This window comes from Semicossyphus pulcher, unplaced genomic scaffold, assembly GCF_022749685.1.
Source record: "Semicossyphus pulcher isolate SPU_LCO1_2020_fin unplaced genomic scaffold, fSemPul1.0.p SCAF_8, whole genome shotgun sequence".
Classification (NCBI taxonomy): domain Eukaryota; kingdom Metazoa; phylum Chordata; class Actinopteri; order Labriformes; family Labridae; genus Semicossyphus; species Semicossyphus pulcher.
In genome coordinates this window covers 8,036,771-8,049,779 of record NW_027211759.1, presented here as the reverse complement: position 1 = coordinate 8,049,779, position 13,009 = coordinate 8,036,771, and positions in this window count along the sequence as shown.

Below are 13,009 nucleotides of genomic sequence, written 5' to 3'. Positions count from 1 at the left end.
GTTGGCTCTGATCGTGACGGTTAATTTACTTTTTGATTTACGGTTGATCTTTTCTTTGTTTGTTCAGCCATAGTAGATTACTGTTTACTCTCTGGCAGACCAACCACTGCTGGGTGATGGAAAACGCGTCACTAACTGGGCGCCGCTTGTGATTTTTTCTGCTAAAGTTGCCACTGACAGCCAGTCCATAATACTGCAAATGCAAAGGCTTTCAACAGTGGGCCATCGGCTCAGTCACCATTGTGTTACCTCATTCGGCGATAGATAGTGACTTAGTGACTTTATTTACATGAAAATCTTCAAGATATCGCTTTAATAAGTGTTGTGGTTCTTGAATCTTGTGCTGTGAGGTTTAATTTGAGAATTTTTGCATCCACATCCCAAGAAGAGCATAGAAAACAATCTGTTGTATCTGCTCTGCACTGCAGGCATCTTCACACTTGTCTGTTTTGCCTTCAGTCTTATCTGCAGCAGGTGAAACAGGTTGGAGCTCTAAACATCCCACTGTTTGGTTATGAAAAACATCTTGGTCTTGTTATCTGTGTGTGTAGGATAATGGTTGCTGTATCGCTGAATTGACTTAACAGACATTTATTTAAATGAAAATCTTCCAGATTATCAGTTTAAAGAAAAGACATGGCAGCAACAGTCTGTAAATGCAGCAATGTGATTAATTGAATGTCGACTTACACAGTTCTTGCAGGGACTTTTTAAAGGATGAGGTTTATGGTCTAATCAGAGTCATTTAAAAAATAAAAACAATGCATTTAATTATAATTGTTTTTGGACTTTATCTATGAGCTGTTATTGGCTAAATTCAATATGTAATCCATTACAAATATGCTGTACGAAGCCGAACCCTGCAGTGAAGCTTATACCTGTGAAAGCTTAATACAGAGGAAAACAAACACAGATACAACTCATTAAAAGTCAATTAATTTACTCACTTTCAGTTAAATGTATTACACACAAAAATGTGTAAAGCCATAAATGATGAGAAGCATCAACGACGAGAATGTGATCTGCTCTGTGAGCATGCACCTTACTATTACAGAGGCTATTTAGTGGCTGTTTGGTCGGTTGGGACACAAATACTGCAGCACTCTCCTTGTTGCTGGGACATAAACCTGGGGAACAATGCTGCAGGAATAAGTCTTGCTTTGTATTTGTTTAGTTTATGTCAATTACCATTCAAAAGCAGAGAATAAAATAATAAAAAGGCTCAGTCCTTCAAAAGAGGTTCTTTGTTATGTATAACCCACACCCGTAGTTTGTGCAGAAGTGGGCTGACTCAACAGGGACAAATTGTGCAGTCAAATCCCAGGGTCAGGAAATAACAGTTTACTCACAGCTACTGGACTATGTGCGATTGCAAACTATGTGATCTAATGTGAGAGATTCTGACAGAACAACATGCACAGCATGTATTTGAGAACATATGACATTACGTGCTGCAATAGCAAACATATTATGCTCGGCTTCCCTCTGATAACGCACAAGAAGCCGCTTGTGTGAAACCTGAAAGTCAGCACACAATCAAAACTGCTGCCGGGTGTTTTAAAAGTGAAGCAGAGCCTGATGAGGGAATTGTTTCCCCCACTTGAAAGCCGTCAGCTTTCGGGTATGCAAAGATCATTCCTGCCACTCCGTCACATTGAAGGGACCTCCGAGGATATCACTCTAACTGCCGCCTCCCTGCCGTCATACATAGCATACAGAGTAGCGGGATACTACATGGGACTCTGTGTGCAGCTAGGAGGAAAGGCAGCAAAGATGCTCAGCTGACATAATATGAAGACAGAGCCAGAGAAAGATAACAGGATTCAGACAATAACCTGAAAACGGGCTACTTCTCCTTCGACAACCTTGGGATAATCGCAGATAAAAGACAAAAGCACGCACATTTAGGCTAAATAGGAATTGAACCCCATAAAAAAACAGAGTACTGGGGAGAGAAGATGAGTCGAGGATAAACACCATCTGTACAGTGTTTAACTTTGAAACATTTAAAATGGAGAATATGGAAGCAAAAAGAGGCTCTTGCGTAAACATGCAACCAGTGAGCTCGACTGAAAAGTAATTTCAGTCCTAATAGTATGAAATGATGAATAACATTAATGTTTGCATACGTGAATTTTGGATCAACAGCGGCAAAGCCTCTGGGGAGGAAATAAATAAAAACTTTCATCATGTGCTAGCATGATTTTACAAATCATCTCCATGAGCAGAAGTCTTTGCCACTGATAGCCCGGGACTCTCCCTCTTTTCCCCCTGCGTCTGAGACAAGATTAGGCTATCTCTCCTTGTGCACATGGATGACTGACTCCTTGGGGCCGGTCGCATCTCTCTTGCCCCCCTCCCTCCCTCCCGTTCCATCCCGAGGCAGAAAACATTTCTATTTTCAACAGGATTAGCTCTCACCACAAGCCACCTGACAGGCAAAAGCATTGCCCATGTGGCACGGCCCCCCCCAGGCACGCAGCAGAACATATCATGGCCTCAGTGACTAACAGGGATCCTGGGGAGTTTACCTCGCCGTGGCGTGCACAGTGGGCAAAACAGTTCCAACCTCTACTGGTGCTTTTTTAACCTCCGCTGTCCAAAACACCAGATTTACACAGCCCTATCTTTCTGTGGCATGAAGAGAACAGAGTACACACAGTCCCTCAGCAGAGTTACACATATTTTGTCATCAACTTAGAGGATAGATTGGTTTAATATACCATAATAAAATGACAGACTCATCCGATCAGTAAATAAATAAGTCCTTGTGTTCATGATTTAATCCCTGTTGCAGTTCCTTTTATCTTCATTTTGGGATTAACTCTGTCACTATGCACAACACTTTGCCCTAATCTGGCCTCTGTAATCCTCAACCAAAAATTCCTCAAACAACGGATTTGATAGGAAAGACACAACACTATTTTTTTTTACAAGCATTAAAGCCTGAGCAGAGGAAGGAATACTAACAATTCAACGGAGTCTGAACAATTAGCAGCTTTAAAAATGCCTTCAAGGTGTGTCTGAGCGAGACACTTAACCCTGACCGCACTGCGGGGACTGTTTGCTGACCTGTGGTGGAAAACTTCTACTCGCAAGCTCCAGGGCAGGAAGTGTTTTTTCACTGACTGAGTGGGATAAACCTCACTAACTCAATAAAGAGAAAACACAAGAGGGAAATCCGCGGTTGCTTGATTTATCTGCAAACTAAATCCTGAAAATCGCATTTGGAAAAGATCAGATTTTAGCATTTAGCAGCACAATGATTCCAATTATTGGTCAGAGTCACTGCTAGAAACAAGGTCAAAACTAGCATAAGTTAACACGGTTGTATTAATTCTAACTAATGTAATAGTTTAGCCTTTTAAAACATTGCTAGTTTGCTTTCTTCTTGAGGGAAGAAAAGTAATACCACTCTAATTTTTGTCCTTTAAATTTAGCCCACGCGGGAGACAAGAGAGCTAGCCAAACTTTGCCGAGCTTGATCAAAGACTGTAAGCCTCTAGCTCAGCTCTGTCCAAAGCTAAAAATAAAACACCTCAATGTTGTTTGTTTGGTGTTTAGCTTCATACATCGAATGTAGCCCTTTCTTACTGTTTCTAGTCTTCATGCTAAGCTAAGCTAGCTTCTCTTGGCTGTTTTACATTTGAAGGACAGTCTGGGTGAAATTGTTATAGCCTATTCTTAAAATATATTAGTTATTAGTTTGTATTGAACTACACACATTTGTATAGGCCTATAACACATGTAGGGTCAGCGCAAATGTGAACGCCAAATGTTTCAGTGTTTTTAGCTTTACAAAGCCAAGCTAGCTCTTTCCAACTGTCTAGCCTTTATGCTAATCTTAAGCTAACTTCTCTTTGCTGCTTTAAAGTGAACAAGAGATTAAAGGGTGAACTTGTTCTCCTTATCTTGTTCAATTTTGGTCAGTTATTAGTTTGTTTTGAACCACACACATTTGTATAGGCCTATAGTAGCATGTAGGGTCAGCGCAAATGTGAACGCCAAATGTTACAGTGTTTTTAGCTTTAGAGAGCCAAGCTAGCTCTTTCCTACTGTTTCTAGTCCCTACACTAAACTAACCTCTCTTAGCTCTTTTAAGTTTGACGTACAGATTAAAGGGTGAACTTGTTCTCCTTATCTTGTTTAATTTTGGTCAGTTATTAGTTTGTATTGAGCCACACATTTGTATAGGCCTATAGCACATGTAGGGTCAGTGCAAATGTGAAGGACAAATTTTTCATTGTTTTTAGCTTTATACAGAGCCAAGCTAGCTCTTCCAGTCCTTATGCTACACTAAGCTTACCTCTCAGTTGCTTTAAATTTGAAGGACAGATTAAAGGGTGAACTTGTTCTCCTTATCTTGTTTAATTTTGGTTATTAGTTTGTATTGAACCACACAAACTTGTACAGGCCGTGTAGCACATGTAGTGTCAGGACACATGGTTTAAACATTGCCAACTGCCTCTCTTCTGTTCACAATGAGAGGAAACAGAATGTCTCTCCATCCGATGAATATAACATGCACTGACTTAAGAAAACATGAAATCTGAAGCAGTTATTATGTGCTGGAGGTCATGGAAAACCTTAGAAAGCAGAACACTTCCTCATTTGCAGTAACTTTATCCCGAACAGATGACTCAAAGAAATATACGTCATGTGATTTGATCTGCAAAAAAATCAGTTCAGATTTCTGTTATCTCTTTTGCCTTTCCTAATATTTTTTCTAATAAAACATCAAAGTAGGAGAAAAAGCTGAAGGCTTCGGGGTCATGTGAACCAACTCTCAGCTAAGATCATTAAAGCAATACACTCAAACTTGACATTCTGTATTTTGGCCTGTTTTCTTCTCAGCCAGCTCTGTTACACTGCCGGAACATTTTGAGAATTGTCATTACTGAGAAGTGCACGACAGCATTGTTTGCAATCATTTTCAAAACCTAAGGATAATTCCAGCAGCCCTGCTACATAACATACACAACAGTGAAACAGTTTAATTGCGTTGCAATTTGAAAAGCAGTATGAAGTAGATAGCAGAAAATCTGTGAGAAGAATCACAATTTCAGAGTGGTAAGTGGTGACAAATTCAGCTGTAAAATGTTGTATTTTTGAGCTCTGCATGCCTGTTTATTCAGTGTTGTAACAGTATTAGGAGTCTGTTATTTGGCTCTGAACTGCAGCACATTGGCTTAACAATGAAACAATGACTATCACGCTTTAAAGGTAAACAGTGTGGGCCTCCTATTAGACACAGTCCTGCTTTTTGACAGCGATACAGCAACCATTATCCTACACACACAGATAACAAGACCAAGATGTTTTTCATAACCAAACAGTGGGATGTTTAGAGCTCCAACCTGTTTCACCTGCTGCAGATAAGACTGAAGGCAAAACAGACAAGTGTGAAGATGGCTGCAGTGCAGAGCAGATACAACAGATTGTTTTCTATGCTCTTCTTGGGATGTGGATGCAAAAATTCTCAAATTAAACCTCACAGCACAAGATTCAAGAACCACAACACATATTATAGTGATAAGCTTGAAGATTTTCATGTAAATAAATGTCTGTTAAGTCTCTGTCTATCGCCGAATGAGGTAACACAATGGTGATTGAGCCGATGGCCCACTGATGAAAGACTTTGCATTTGCAGTATTACAGACTGGGTGTCTGTGGCAACTTTAGCAGAAAAAATCACAAGTGTTGCCCAGTTAGTGACGCGTTCTCCATCAGCCAGCAGTGGTTGGTCTGCCAGAGAGGGTAGGCGGAGCTAAGCGGCTGCTTTTCCGGTCTCTGCAAGTGTTGCGAGTAAACAGTAATCTACTATGGCTGAACAAACAAAGAAAAGATCGACGACTACAGATACAACTTCAAAAATAAGTGAAAATCCAAAGAAAAAGAAACAAATTGGACGCTCAGATGAAGGCAAACAGTCTAAAAAGGAAAGCGACCGTCAGCGAGGAAAATCAAGAGTTACAACCGGAGCCAACCGTGGACATCACACATGCGACACTGTCTGGATAGCTGGGAAGTGTGCTCCTGCAATTACCGTTCATCGCTGTAGGTGCCACCAAAGAGAACAAAACTGAGATCTCAGCAATTGGAATTTTAAAGTGAAGATATGTAACTTTTTCTTTGGATTCTTAAGTTGTATGTGTAAGGAGAGTCATAACGCCATTGTAGTGACTGAGATGTGTGAGAAACAATAGCTAGCATTAGCCAACAAAAGCTACTGCTCATACCAGACCAAGTGATGCTTAAGTAGCTTTTATCAATAGTTACATTTCTGACTTGTAATAAGATGAATGTCCAAGAACAAATAGCTTATATCAAAAAACTGATCTTTTGTGTTACTGCATATTTTAAGTTAAGTGAGTGGTATGATAGCGAATGGTATTTCCCATTAAATATAACCAAGTGTGTAAGATATTGACTTTACTGACTCTGCCGTCGTCATAGAGTCATAAAAAGGGGTGATGGTTTGGCTCAGTTGTCGGAGTAGGCGCCCCATATACAGAGGCTACAATCCTCGACGCACTGATCGCAGGTTTGAATCCCGGCCTGCCAATCATTTGGTGTATGTCCTCCCCCGCTCTCTACTCCCCACACTTCCTGTCACTCTTCAGCTGTCCTATACAAAAAAGGCAAAAGCCCCTTAAAGAAATTTGATGTTCATCCTCTCTCATATCGTTGTCTCAAACTTTTTGTATTTAAATGACTCAGTCTGCGACCGACCTATTGTCAGCCAAACACAACCTCAATTCCCCTAAAGTACAACGTCTTTTGATTTATTCCTGTGAACTGTTTTGAATTCCATGGCACTCGTAAAGGTGAAAGCTAATCCAGGGCTAAATCATTCCACATGGGCTGCTAGACAGGTCTGTTGGAGAGCAGAAAACAATAACAGGACAGAAAAACAGAAGGTCCCTTTTGATATTTTCGGAGATCTTTTATTCATTCATCAAATTCCTCTTCAGGTGGGAGACGGAGGTGCCTCATTTTAATTTCTAATTGGGGGAATAAACAGATTTTTCAGATGCATTTGTCTGTCTGTCAAACTGGAGAGCAAATTAACTCTGTGTTTTTACAGAAGTTGCTGTAGTATATTCTGATGTATAGACAGCCGTGGAGGTCGGAGGTCCATGTGATTGACTGCATACAGTTTTGTATTCTGTATGTTCATACATTTGAATTTGGCGTGAAACAAAGCAGATCATCAAGAGAAGAAAATAATGATAGTTCAGTCAGACTACTCACTCTTGTGATAGTTTGAAATGTTTATTAACGCAGGTTTTTCAGACCCAGGAAGACCCGCTAAGAAATGCAGCTTGTCCCCATTGCCAGTGAAGTATACTCCTTTTGGCCTCTTATCTGCTGCGTCACCGTCTGACGTCACAGTGAAGATGTTACGGTGGTTAGGTCTTTTTTGTATCCATTACTCATTCAGTCTGTTTATCAAACTCGGAGGCGACAAATGTGGATCGATGTTCGAGCGTTGCTCAGACGGAGACGTGCGGAATTTGTAGCCGAGATGACGAGGAGACGTATAAGTTACCGACTGAGCATAGCATCGTGCCGGAAAGGGGGCGGAGATAAGCGTGTCGACCCGGGTTTTGTGTTCCCATCATTGCCGATTGGAGCCGAGGCAATAATTACCCAGGTCTACTGCAGAGTAGTTTGACCCGGGTCTGAATGTCGATTGTAATCTTTCCCACTAAGCAAAAAGCCGGGTGTAAGCAGGTTTTTTGACCAGTGGAAAAGGGACATAAGGGTAATATTCTAATAGTCTCACAGACATATTATAAAACCTGCGATCAGAAGGCCCTTTTTCCAAAATGTTCACATTTTGCGACCCAATTAATTCTCAACAACATAACAAGTTGATTTGCTCTTTATAAAGCTCTAGTTCAGTGCAAAAACACAATCCAAATAACCACAGTCAACCTCCCAGGAGAAAACAAAAACCTTTTGACATGCAAAAGTAATTATGTGCTCCCAGAGCCCTTGTTTTCATGGTTCATGACTCCTGCCCCCGTCCAGCCTCAGATAGGAGTCTGAATTCATTTTAATGACTTCATTTAAAAGCACAACACAATCAAGGTAATTAGGGGAACCTAGCAAAGTTTGGATGACTGTCAGGTTTTAAGTCTGTGTCATCAAGGGGGAAAGATGCTGCAAACGCTGGCCGTCACATTAGTTCCATCTCTAATTAGAGGGCGGCCGTTTAACTGGGCCAGATGAAAGAGGGAGCCTCGCAGGTCCACTTTAATTAACGGAGAAGCAATTAATCAATTACTCATTTGTGGGGGGCAATTAACAAAAAAATTCTTGAGTCTGATCTTAATTGTGGTTTTGTTTGCTTGGTGTATTCACTATGCATTTCCAGGTTTTACCCTGTAGCCGCTGTGAAAGGTCCAGCAGTGGGGATTGGATATATTACCATATGTTGGGGTCATTTCAGTGCACAATGAGAAATCTGCACCCTGCCATGATTCACTACTTACACTGCTCCATGCCAATTTATAAGTAATCCATCAAATAATTTGCTTCACACAAGCAAATTAATCTTCAATGTGTAATTATAATATCATTAAGAGGCTGTGTATCCCTGAAAATGATGCCTAAATGATTCCATGAATCATTCCGTCCGAGGTGTTGCTAAAAAAAGAGGAGGAATACGGCATCCACTGAGGAAAAGTTCAGCTTTGTTAATTTAGTCACAAAACACATTAGTGCAGACATTTCTTGGGTCATCAGCCATTATAGTATATTAACTCAAGATATTAGTTTCAATATGATGTGACAGAGAAGAAATGCAATCACATGGGACACAGTATCTCACACTATCTCAGGCCCCTCAGCAAGTTTCATTTATTTGTAATGAGTTTTAGTGAAGAACAACAACATTACCTTAAAATTTAATGACGTACTGTGTTGAACATCATCGTGTCATCTGCGTAAAGTCTATAAATAGTAAATGCAAGTTTCATGCAAGTTGCAAAACATTCTTTTTCTTTCACTGAGGAGGGAAGAAAAGTTTGTCTTATAAAATCCTCAGACTCTGAAGGCAAAAAAAACTACCAGATGTACTGAACCGTCTGCCTTGGCACATATCTGTTTGAGTAACACATAACTCCAAAGTGTGTTTCGAGAGTACAATACAATGAACGAGTAAAGTAGATAATATAATAACTGCAGGACTTTCATTTCAGACATACCAGCAGAAAGCAGTGTTTTTTCTCAGTAATTTTCCTAATGGTTGTCTGTCTCATAATTCAATTCTGACTTATTGCCCACACTTATTGTAATTGCAGTTTAGGGTGGCTTATTTCTGCAGAGACACAATTATAATATTAAAAAAGTTTCCTGATGGGATCAAGTTGCTGAACTTTTTTTCCTCCTGAGCGTTTCTAAAGGCATCCATCCTCTCAGCGGTCGTAAAGGCACCAGCATCTCTTTGAAGAGCAAGTCATTTTACTACATGAGGGAACGGGGATGTCACATAGAAAAGCACAGAACTATTAATGACGGTGGTTTACTTTTAATGGGGTAAACTTTTGTAGAGACAGCTTTATAGTCAAACATTTCCCTGGTTGTCAACTCTTAGGTTATTAGCAAACTATTTTACTAATTGATTGCGACTTAAATTTTTATACTTTCTGCTTTTTTTTTTTTTTGTTGCTTCTGTATGACAACAAAAAGTAAGAAGTCAGGTGCGCCGATTTAGGTCAGCGGTTAAATTGTGCGTCCCACGCAATGACTGTTTTTATAGATAGACGACGCATCTCCATCTGCTCCCATTGTACGAAAGTGATGCCAAAATAGCCCCCGTGATAGTTGCTGCCATCTTGCAATGGAGACGTCATTTGGAGCCAGAGTCTACGCAGTAGAGATCGGCGGGTGGCACCGCTGTTCCGCTAACCAAAACACACACTTAACTTACAGAAAAAAACAGCAAGGATCCCGCACACTGGCATGTTTAACAGCAGAACAGCTTCTTGTGTTGGTCTGAGGTTAACGTTCACAGGTATGGAAATTTCATTGACTGTAGTGATTGTTTTTGTTACTTTCCTCTCGCCGTTCGTCCTCCACTCTGCTAATCCGGAACAGATCGGCTGCAGGAGTCGTATTTGTCAACAGAGCTGTCAATCATCCTTTTGACAGCATTAATTTATTTTAAAGCAATTAAAAATAAACTTGTCAGAAAAATGAACACTTGGACGTAAATCAGTATGATAACAACTAACTATAATGACAGAAACCATGTTTGAGAAAAATTTATTTGGTGTGTATTTTAAATTTTATAGTTTGACTCATGTCCCTTCTGTTAACATGGAGGAGGCGGGCTTTATTACCTATACTGCAGTCAGTCAGCAGGGGGCGGTCAATGTTTTGGCTTCACTTTTAGAGAGCTGTCGTGTCGTCCAACTATATATGGTCTTTGGTTTAGCTCAGCAGTTAAATTGTGAGTCCTATGTGCAGAGACCTCATTCCTCGATGTGGCGGCCCTGGGTTCAACTCCCACCCTCGGCCCTTTCCGCGTGTCTTCCCCCACTCTCTCTTCCCCTGTTTCCAACACCATCCACCGCCCTTATATACAATAAAGCCATAATAAGGCTAAAAAAGAGTGTGATGTCATCTTGGGCTATTAGAAACACTGATCTACAACTGGCACTTAGGCCTTTGCCATCAGTGTGTGAATGAATGCATGTGACATGTAGTGTAAAAGCGCTTTGAGTATGCGGAAGCGCTATACAAGTACAGTCCATTTACCATTTGAAACAAAAATCAGATGATTACAACTTTAAACTCAGTGCAGTGGGAACATCCTCTGATGCTCTGGTTGTATTTAGCAGCTATGAAATGAACAGGGATGGTTGGGAAAGATCTGGAAATGGGAGGGAAAAGCAGCCTTGGGAAAATGTAGCACTTAAAAAACATGATTGCACATTTAAAGTGATGATATATCTACTCATTAATGCATATCCACTAGATGCATCCTTATCCTGAGTGTTTTGGTGTGATGGCTGTCGTGAGAGGAGAAGCACGCACAGATCATGTCGACCTGCGGCCCTGCAACCCGGTCATGAATATTAATGACAATGCCAGCAGACCAAGGAGACTCATTATAAGGCCGGGCCAATATTGCAGACCCACTGTAGCAGTAACCCCCAGTGTCCTCTAGTTGGAAATATGTTGGCGCTGCTGTCTTGGGATCAAATAAATCATCCTCATGATGCTGAATTTGGCCACCGTAGATAACAGGAAGGCCGGCATACAACAACCACAGCAGTGGTAATTAACCTTGCTTAGATTTTATGATGTCATAAAACAAAGAGCATACATTTACAACCTTGAAAACTATACGTTGAGAATTGATCTTCCTCCTTATGCACAAAGCCCTTAATGGGCCAAGACCACACTACATTGCTAACTCCCTTGTTAGCTATTTGCCGCCAAGACCACTGCAGCCATCTTTTTCTGGTATGTTGGAGGTTTCCAGTAACAAGTGAAAGAAAGTCAAGGATTGGGGCGACTGTGGCTCAGTGGTAGAGTCGGACGTCTCTCAATCGGGAGGTTGTGGTTTCGATCCCTGACTGCTGCAGTCACATGTCCAAGTGTTCTCGGGTAAGACGCCGAACCCTGAATTGCTCCTGAGGGCATAGCCATCGGGTATGAATGAGCATAGATCTGATTGGAGATTGGCTCTTAGGCCTTTGCCATCTATATGTGAAAGGGTGAATGTGACATGTAATGTAAAAGTGCTGTGAGAAGCTTTAGCTACATTATAGCGCCATTGTCTGGGTAAAATACCATCACACAATAAAATACCTCTCTCTGCACTTTATACTGGTATATTAGTCACACTGTTTTAGATGAAAAAATGTATTAAAAGTGTGTCATATTCACCAAACTTTACGGTACTTTGAGAAACGTTTCTCTTCGCTTTAGCCTGTAGCTAGCTATGACTTCAATGATGCAGGCTTTTTAAAACTTTGCTTTGCCCTGCTGTGTTGCTGCACTTCTTTTCACACGATGTGTTCTACCTGATTGTATGCATTCTGTCCTCTAATCCTGTCCTCTAATAATAACTATATTATTATATTTATGGGTGTTTCATTAGCCTCATTTTATGCATACGATGCATTTTATTCTGATCTTTTAGTCATCAAATGTCTTTGTATCAAATCTTGGTTTGCATTAAATTTTTAACTGTATTCACCTTGTTTCTATAATTATTATAAAGTAGGTTTAACTTTCCATTTTATTATTATGGCACTCATTTTTATGTTCGTTTTGCCTGTTTTGTGTTTTTTTTTAAGATTATTTTGCCTTTATTAGACAAGAACATATGAGAGACAGGAAATATATGTAGAAGAGAATGGGGCATGACATGCAGCAAAGACGGAAGTCAAGCCTGCAGCCAGTGCTTTGAGGTCTGTGGCCTCTGTATATGTGGCGCCTGCTCTACCCACTGAGCTCAACCAGCACCCCATAATTGTAAAGCACTATGAGCTGCATTTTTACTGTATGAGAGGATGAAAGGAGCTGTTCAGAAAAGTATGATTATCAATATATGAAAGACTAATTTGATATTCACAACATGAAAACTGCCGTATTCGGTTTCATTCAGTTTCCCACGTGCTTCACCTTGACCTCGCGTCTTCTGCGTGCGTGTGTGACAGTGTCTCATGATTCATCTGCAGCATCAAACAGCTGCTTCTGTCTCCGTTACAAGCAGGAAAAATATCACCATAGAGGACGCTGTATTGTGTCTGACGGCCAGATGTTGACGCGACGTTCCACAGAGCCTATATACGAGGGCCCTCACCTTGAACCATCGTCATCGCAGAGGTCGGCAACAGTCATTGTTTTGTGCTGACTCAGCTGCTATCACTCCATCACCAATGCCATTGACGTCGTAGCGTCTCTGGTCCCCTCTCCGGACTGATTAGCCGTAAATAATGTTGGTAAAAGAACATCAATCTTTTTCTTCTGCGTAAACAAATAC